Raw genomic sequence first — 9,083 nt, 5'->3', positions numbered from 1 at the left:
ACATGAAAAAATAGAATGTAGAAGGCCACTGTCAAGTCCAATACTACTCTGTAATGTTTTGCTTATTGAGAATCCAAGGCATGAGCTATTGTGGCTTTGTGCTGTGACTTTAGACTAACAAGAGCTGTAACTGAATGTGTATTACTCTATTTATCACTCGTAATATACTAGGAACACGAAAAAATTTTAATCTCAATCATTTAATAATATCGATAATTCAATAAATTTTACCAATGCCGATAATATTAATTTAGGGTTAATTATCAAGTAGGTCACTTACTGCGTCCAATATATCAAGTGAGTCTGATTACAAAACTGACTCAAATGAGTCATCATTTGAAAATTTGTATAAAAAATATTACTCTAGCGTTAGTCGAATTTCTTAAAAGTATTATAATTGAGTTTCGCACATTTTTTATGGATGATATTACATCCAAATGAAATTTTGAATTCTAATATTTTAGATAATATTTTTAAATTTTCTAAAATTCATTTACTATTTTTTATTTAAATCAAATAAAATAATCAAAAAATTAAAAATAAATAGTTGATAAAATTTTAAAAATCTAACAGTATTATCTAAAATAGTAGAACTCGAAACCTTTCATTTGGATGTAATATCATTAATTGAAAATGTGTGAAACTCAATATATATACTTTTAAAAATGTTGATAATATTTTTGAAACAAATTTTTAAATAAGTGACTCATTTCAATTAGTTTTGTAATACTCTCACTTGATACATTTGGATGTAATAATGATCTATTTGATAATTACCCCTATTAATTTATACATTTTACGATACAATATTTGTCTTTCCTCGCAATCTTTTCAATTTCAAGAGTTTTTTGAGAAAAAATAACTCAGGTCTTTTCTAATTTTCTTTCTCTGCTTAAAAGTTTTGGAAACATTAAAATGGCTTCTCTAAAAAAATTTTAGTTAAAAATTTTTAAAATAAAAAAAGTCAATCTCAATGGGCCAAGGTGAATGTCTTGATCATTGTCCTAAGTCAGGAAAGCAAAAGTTTTCAATTTTTAAAGAACACAAGAAAAAGGGCAACTCTCAATTTATGGCACAATCCCCAACACGGCTCTGTTTATCATCGTACACAGTACAAGACTAGTAGTACAACCCAGTCACTTGAACTAGTTGTGTTTAACCCAACAATCACAACAAACACACACACACACATAATGTCTTTGAATCTGGTGATCAGTAGACTTCAACCATCTTCTTGTTTTTTCCTCAAGACTTCTCTTCAATGGACTCCAAGAACGCAGACCATCTTTTATTCTCCACTCCCACAAAAATAAATCAACAGGTTTAAATTTTTATTCACCATCTTTTTTACTTTTTAAATTTTTATTTTTATTATTTTTGTGACTTGGAAGTGAAAAAAGATCCTAACTTTATAATTTGTGTGTGTTGTTTTAGTGCGTATATGGTGTTATATAGTTGAATTATTGAGTATAATTTGACTTCTTGTAACTTATAAGTAAAAAAGATTCTAACTTTATAATTTGTGTGGGTGTTTTACTGTGTGTATGATGTTATATAGTTGAATTCTTGACTGTGTATGATGTTATATAGTTGAATTCTTGAGTATAAAGACTAACTGTAACTTTTAAGTAAAAAAGATCCTAACTTCATAATTTGTGTGTGTGTGTTTTACTGTGTGTATGATGTTATATAGTTGAATTGTTGAGTATAAAGACTAACTGCAACTTATAAGTAAAAAGATCCTAACTTTATGATATATGTTGTGTTATTGTGACTTGTAAGTAAAAAGAACCCAACTTTTTGCTGGTGTTATATGTCGAATTAATGGTATGATTGGATTGTAGATGATGAGGAGAAAAGGATGGTGTTGCAGTGTTATCTCAGGACCCCTTTTGCAGTTGCTATTGGTGCTTGCATTTTGAATTCTTTAGTTTTTCAGACACCGCCTACTAAACAAGATGATCAAGATTCTGAGTCCCCTGTAATTGATGCTGATGATACGAGGTTTGCTGTCATGGGATTATAAGTTTCATCCCTTACTTCAATTGGCTGGTTAGCCCCCTTTCCTTTCTCTAATGTGTGTATAAATTTTCGTTCAATGCAAAGCTAATTTGGCCTACAAAGTAGTGATTTGTAGTACAGTGATGGGGATTTATAATATTGTGACAGTGATTTGTACTACCACGATTATTGATTTGTAGCTGCTCTATAGATTTTGCAGGCTAAATTGGTTTGTAGGCTGTAGCATATTTATTATGATCCTAAATGTGTCTATATGATTATATGTATGGTAGTCTCCCGATTCCTAATCCTATTTTATCTTGTATGCTATGTGTTTGATATTTGTTTTCTTTAATATTACCTATCTGCTATAGCGATTACTAGTTGACTACTTATGTAGTAGCGATGGCTGTATATACAATTATTTGAGGTATAATGCCGTGTCTGTGTTTATGTAGAGTTGGGTGTTTGCGTGGACTGATACAGCTAAGAGGCGCTATGCTGTCTATGCATTAGTTTACCTGGCACCTTACTTCAGGTATGCTACTCATTCGTATGTACACCTTTTGTACAATGTGAGGCTTTGATTATAACTTCATACCCAAAAACAATAGAGTAAAAGTATCAAATTTGCGGAAATGTAATGTAATCACGTGAAAGGACGTTGGGAGATGTATAATTTTTTAGATAGAAGCGGACCTTCATACAGAATAGTTCGTCTTTGCCCTCTTATCCACTACTAGTATTGTAATCGTCTCTGCAAACTATGGAGCTTAAGTATACTTGAGCAGAAAGTGATTTATTTGGATATATATAAAAATGCAAGTAAAGAATATAATTAGGACTAGTCGGAGTTCCTTACAAGACTTTAAGGATTCTGAGTGAAACGACTAAGGTAGCTCAAATTATCAATTTCATGCTTAAGAAAAGAACTTCAACATAAAGTATCATGCTATTACAATGTTACAATGACATCATGTTGGTTTAGTGGACTTGGCAATGTACAAGCCAGTTGTTGATAAGCATTAATTGTTTATTTGTTGATTTGGGTATTTCATGTGATTTTATACAAGTATTTTCATCTATAAGGTGAATGTTTCTTTGGTTATAGGTCAAACATGTCACTATTGCCTGAAGATAGCTGGTTGCCTATTGCCAGCATTATTTCCTGCATAATTCACGTTCAGGTAGGAATTCCTTGCGTTCTTTCTGATAGCTTGTAAAGTAGTGTTTTCTATAGTTTTTATTTTCTCGGTACCCCTTAAAGCAATCCTGTATCTTTTTTTATCCATTAACAGCTAGAAGCCAGCATAAAAATGGCGATCTTCAGGGTTTTCGATTATTTAGTGAAGGTGCCAAGGACTTATTAGGAAAGAAAGATGACACGATTACTAGTGAGGTACAGTGACCAGAGACATGTGTGCCGTATAAGATTTATAGGTTAAGGTAAGTTAATTTGTACTTACGTCTCATGTGTGTGATTAGGAGAGGAGAAAAGATTACCAGAACCTACCTTCTGCCCAGGAACAAGCTCGAAAGGTAGATGGATGGAGAGTTCCTGAAAAGCCTTCTGAAGAATTTGAAAAATCGAATCAGAGTGAACTTGATGATGAGGAAATCCACTAGAAGATTTCTTGGATTATGAACATGTTAGACATCATTCTCATTTATGCTTGAAATTCGAGCACAGAAGAAACAGCATTTTGTCAGTGTAGGATAGTGTCATTTGCATAATCTACTTGTGCAATAGTTTATCATATATTTGCTTCTTCAATATGTTTGGTTTATAGAGGAAAAGTACAATAGGTATATGATCTAGAAAGTTGACATATATATTTGTTATCTGTGGATTAGGAGAAAAAATAGTTTAGCTATGTCCTTGATAGTCTAACTAAAGGAATTTAACATTGATTACGAGCTAAATTTTCATCTCAAGGATTATTCACAATGCTTGCAATTTCATCATGCTGTGTTTGCTTATTTTACATTAATGCTTATGTGTATTATGCTTATATAATTCAAATCAAGCTTTTCTGAAAGTTACATTACTATTGGTTTATCTCGGCTTAAGACAAGAACTTGGATGTTAGGTTAGCAAGGGTTTAATTTTTTTAAACCCGACCCAACCCATTATATTCGGTTGATAAACATTAAACCAATTAAACTTCGGATTTTGGATAGTTCGGCTTCTTCGACCAAAATAAGGAATGGGTTGGGTTAGTTTTACGTTTTGTCGGTTTTTTGTTCACCCCTACTCGTGATACATGTATACCAAATGCTCCTTAATGGTGCAATGTGATCTTTATGCTTTGTTTGGTCACAGAGAATGGGGGTGGAAGCTGATGAACTAAAAAAGTAAAGGATGGCATTTAGCTAATTTTAACGAAGTAAAAACAGATGGTGGGTTGGGTGAAAAATGAGGGCAAATTTTCTCTACAATAGAGATTGTAGAGAATATTAGCAGATATATAGGAATATGAATATAGAGTATACATAATAGTTGGGGAAGATTCTGAGATTCAAGGTTACTTTATGTTTCAGCACATAAACAAACACAGAACAAAACTTTCAAATGATTTTGACATACATTCTGAAAATTTATATAATCTTCATTTGCTGACCTAAAATGAGGACAAGTATTAATCAATTGATTTAAATATTAAACTATATTCTCAAGTTACAAACTCAACAATCTGTGATGGATAACTTTGCTAAGTCTCGAATCCTTTTTGGTTGAAAACAATTGGCCATTGTTGTCTATGGTCTATTTAAACATCCCAAGTGCTGCTGCCAGTATATCTCAATGAGCAGCTTTAGTAGTTCAAAGTGTCAATGCAGCTCTAGCCATAGCAGTGCACCCTCAAAAGTGTGGTTTCCGCCAATAAAACCACTCATATGGATAAAACACAGCCAGGAATTCCTGCCTCGTTTGTCAGCTCATTGTCTCTCAAACCTCGCCACTGAGCTGGAAGGGCCTTTTCTGCTCTCAAATCTGTCCGAGCTTAAAGAAACTGCTGTACTCGCCATTGTTTGGCTCTTCATCCTATGTTTTTTATCATTAAGAAAAAAACTAATTTCAGAAATATAGAGCAAAGATATGCAATTTATTGAAAAATGTACTACTGACAACATGTACAAGGGAAAGGCATGCGATATTAAAGAAATAAACATGGTTACTATAAGTCTAGTAAAGAGTTCCGTAACTCAGAAAGTCATTTATATTCTAGGGAAGTGTTAAATATGCTGATAGAGCACGCTGATAGAAAACAAAAAATTTCACTATACTCGCAAACAACCGGGCCTCCTACAAAACAATCTAGAGGAAGGTTTATATGCCAAATGGACCAGAAACAGGACCACTGCACAGGTACTCTTTACTTCCATATAGCCTTACATTACTTTCTCCTGCCAGAGTACTAGTACCTAAACCTTAACAGTCTGCACTACATATAAATTCAATTTTTTGTTTTTTCTTTTGGGAAATGGCTTTTCATAATGTAAAAAAGATAGATATCAGTTTTGGCAAAAAAACGATAGATATCATACCCTTAAGACATACGCAGCATATATCACCCTCAAAGCCACCCCCCATACCCACATATTCACAAGGGGACCAAACATTTCAAGTAGCTCACAGAAATAAATCATACATAGTTGAACAAAGAAGAGATTAATACAAGATCAACTTTCAGACCTGATAGAGACATATTTAATGGATGGCTCTATCTTCATCTCTTGTTCAAGCTCAAACAAGTGAAGCTTCCACTGTTAAATAAAAATAAATTAGATCGCTAACATAAATTCACCATCATAGTTAGTAGTAATCCTAAAAAATGATCAGACATGTTATAAGTTTATCTAATGACAAAATCTAATAATACACAAACACAAGCACAGACAATTGCAAGAGTAATTAAGAAACATTCTACTAATGCTTGCACAAACATCAGAACTGCGAGTAGGCACTTCCAGAGAAGAGAACTATTAAAATATAATAACAATAGATAGCAGTAGAACTGTTATTCAGATGCATTTACAATAAACAGAAACTAGGACCAATATATCTAGCACAGTAGTGCTTCACTTCATTGTACAGAAAATAACATACAATCATGAAAATTATATAAACATACAGAACATTAACTGAGAAATGACAGTAACTAGTATTCCAGAAAACATCAAATTAAAAAAAAAAACATTTTTCCCTATGAACAAAAAAAAAAACCAGTTCAGGCTGACCACTGGCAAACATTTTGAAATCGGCTACATAAGCCCTTCCCTCATCCTATTAGCCAATCAGTTTTTAATAATTATATGGACAATTCAGTTTACTAAGTTGAGGAAAAAAGTATAATGCACATCATCAACGGACTAAATCTATTTTTATTTGCAGAAACAAGCGGCCATATTGCAGCATATGAATTAATCTTTGCTGAGACTTGCAATATGAGAAACCCTAGTTCGAACTAGTGGAATTAATATCGCGTTGAATTTCAAGATTAATACAACTTGTTTGTTATCAATGCTGAAAATTAGTAACATACAAGCATTAACACTCCTCTAGGCTCTAGGACTGGGCTCAAATTAGCGATAACGAAATAAGTTAACATGATCTGAGACATTAAAATGACTACTTACAGGGCAAAATTCGATCCAAAACCATAATTTCTCCGCTGGGATCAACTGTTTGCCTTGCTGCAAGACATTCCATCACAATTGAGGCGGGCTGGTAACAAGATCTTGCATGAAATCTAACACTCTGAGAATAGAAAGGAAAGGGAAAAAAACATAAAAATGTTGATCCACTATAACCTCCAACACCTTCACTTTGAAAACCCATAATTTAGATGTTCCGAGTCTCCTAACAGAAATCTTACATCGAGAAACTCGCTTCCATCAGAGCCATGGCACTTTGGAATGCCTCATTTTCCTTCTCAGAAGATTGAGTCAGGGTCAATCCAGTCCAAATTGAACTTTCCAACTCTCGAGGACAAATGTGTATTGTTTACATACTTTGGAGGCTGGTCCGTGTCATACTGATTGATCCCATTATCAATTGCATCGATTGCCTGTTGTGAAGAAAATTATTAGTAATAACTGGTGATGCCTAGTTATTTAACTTTATGATATCCATCATTTTGTAAACCACACATAAATAAGTGATATTCAGTTTACTAACTCCAGCTTATGGAAAGCCACGATTCAAGTGACTCAAAGTGTAATGCGTGTATGTAGAGAGATAATTCACTTTTAGCCTGTTATGCCAATAAATACCTCAATGGAACTTGCTAAAAACATGATATTAGCTTTGTAGGCCTTGTGGGAATAAATTGAAGTTGTAGAAAAAAATCCAATGACAATTACAAGACAAAATTGAAGAACAAGAACATAATTATCGTAATCATTGTGGCAACACATAAGCTGAACTATTAAAACAAATGGTATTTCAAACCGAAGTACAAAATGCATTTATACATTACAGATAATTCATTACCCAATAGGGAATATTTGCATAGAATTTTACTCCTTTGATATTTATAAACTCATTTTTTCCTTCCTTCAAACTGTCCCACAAAACCACTTTGCAATGCCCAACATGTGACAAAGTATCATCCAGATCCATTATTACCAGCATATATCACAGGCTAAACAAAAAAAAACAATAATTCAAAATTTGGTACCTCCATGAAGCTTTTGTAAATGGCCAAGTACAAGCGCATCACGTCAGGATGAGTTTCATCAAGCTGAACCTCTTTAGCATTATTTCCAATCCAAAATGCTACAAAATATTATTTCCCACTCAGATTGCCTTAAATAAACAACATAAACCTTCACAAAATTGCTTACACAAAACTAACCCAGATTTAATAACAATCCAGGCACAAAACAATACTAAATAAAACAAGGACACGATATTCTAATTTAACAAACACCAAAATTTCAAAAATTTCAAAATAACAGGCAAGAAAACACAAAGGGCCAATCACAAAACATGAAACTACCTTATAAACTAGGCCAGCACTACTAAGCTTAGTATTAAACCCATATCCAAAAACCTCTCCAAAACCCTTCTGATGATGATCATATCTATCTCTACTAGGATCATAAACCCCACCAACATCAAGAACAGCATCAAGCTCTTCCAAAACCTACAAAAACCAAAACCCATCATCACAAATCATCAAAAACACAAAAACCCAGTCAGACATTTCATCAAACACTTAGCGTGCACACCTTAGGATCTCTACTTCTAACAATTTCAGCCCCAAAGAACCGATTGGTAAGCCTAATCATGAAGCACCCAAGTGCCTCATCACAGTGGAAGCTCCCATTGTGGGTCCCAACGCGTTTTGAAGATAGGGGAGTTGGGGAATTTGTTGAAAAAGATGAAACCCTAATTGGGGATTGCGAAGGTGAAGGAGAGGCCATTAGAGAGAATGTGAAAATGGGTTTGCAAAGATTGAAGCTTTTGTCGAGTTTTGTAAAGGGTAGTCTTTGAAAGTGTGTGTTGAGTTGCGGCAGTCTTGTTAAAAGCATTACTGTGTGTGTGTGTGTTTTATATATAGGACAGGACCTTTGGGTTTAGGGTCTAGTTGTTAATGAAGGTGTCAAAACAGTCAAAAGTATATCAATCGATTTTCAGTTTCTTATTTTTTGCAGTAATCTGATTTACTCAAGGGCCATGAATCCAAGTACTGTTTTAATTAAATTATCTGAATTTTTATTTTGTGGTTGAAAAATGAGTTATTTACCTCCTGCTCCCGAGTTATAAAGAGGTAGGGAAGCAAACCTAAAATAATAAAATAGTTTTACTATCACTCCTATTTGCTCCCGAATTTTAAAAAGGAAGAAAATAAGTGATAATAAATATAAATTTAGTATACTTTCATCCCAAAACTTTCATTCCAAAAATGGGCTTAATCGGTTACTTCCTTCCCTTTAAAAAACTCGGGAGCAAGGGTTTAAGTTAAAAAAAAATTGTGTAAATGCACGGGATCATCGCTATTATAAAAAAAAGAAATCAATCAAATACACTGAACTTGTAAATTTTCATACTTATCGGTTATCAGATGCCCACTCAT

The 9,083-nt window shown here is 33.4% G+C and overlaps 1 long non-coding RNA gene and 1 pseudogene across 1 annotated transcript; one reads left to right on the top strand and one right to left on the bottom strand.

The window, feature by feature from the left end:
- Positions 1-2,016: 2,016 nt before the first annotated feature.
- LOC141702207 (uncharacterized) lies at positions 2,017-3,681 on the top strand. Its single transcript, XR_012567056.1, has 5 exons — positions 2,017-2,052; positions 2,460-2,539; positions 3,113-3,188; positions 3,300-3,400; positions 3,487-3,681. It is a non-coding gene; the product is annotated as an uncharacterized LOC141702207 (long non-coding RNA).
- Positions 3,682-4,786: 1,105 nt separating this feature from the next.
- LOC141702205 (uncharacterized) lies at positions 4,787-8,705 on the bottom strand (annotated as a pseudogene).
- Positions 8,706-9,083: the final 378 nt, after the last annotated feature.

This window comes from Apium graveolens, unplaced genomic scaffold (assembly GCF_009905375.1).
Source record: "Apium graveolens cultivar Ventura unplaced genomic scaffold, ASM990537v1 ctg4787, whole genome shotgun sequence".
Classification (NCBI taxonomy): domain Eukaryota; kingdom Viridiplantae; phylum Streptophyta; class Magnoliopsida; order Apiales; family Apiaceae; genus Apium; species Apium graveolens.
This window is presented reverse-complemented; position numbering and strand designations above follow the sequence as displayed.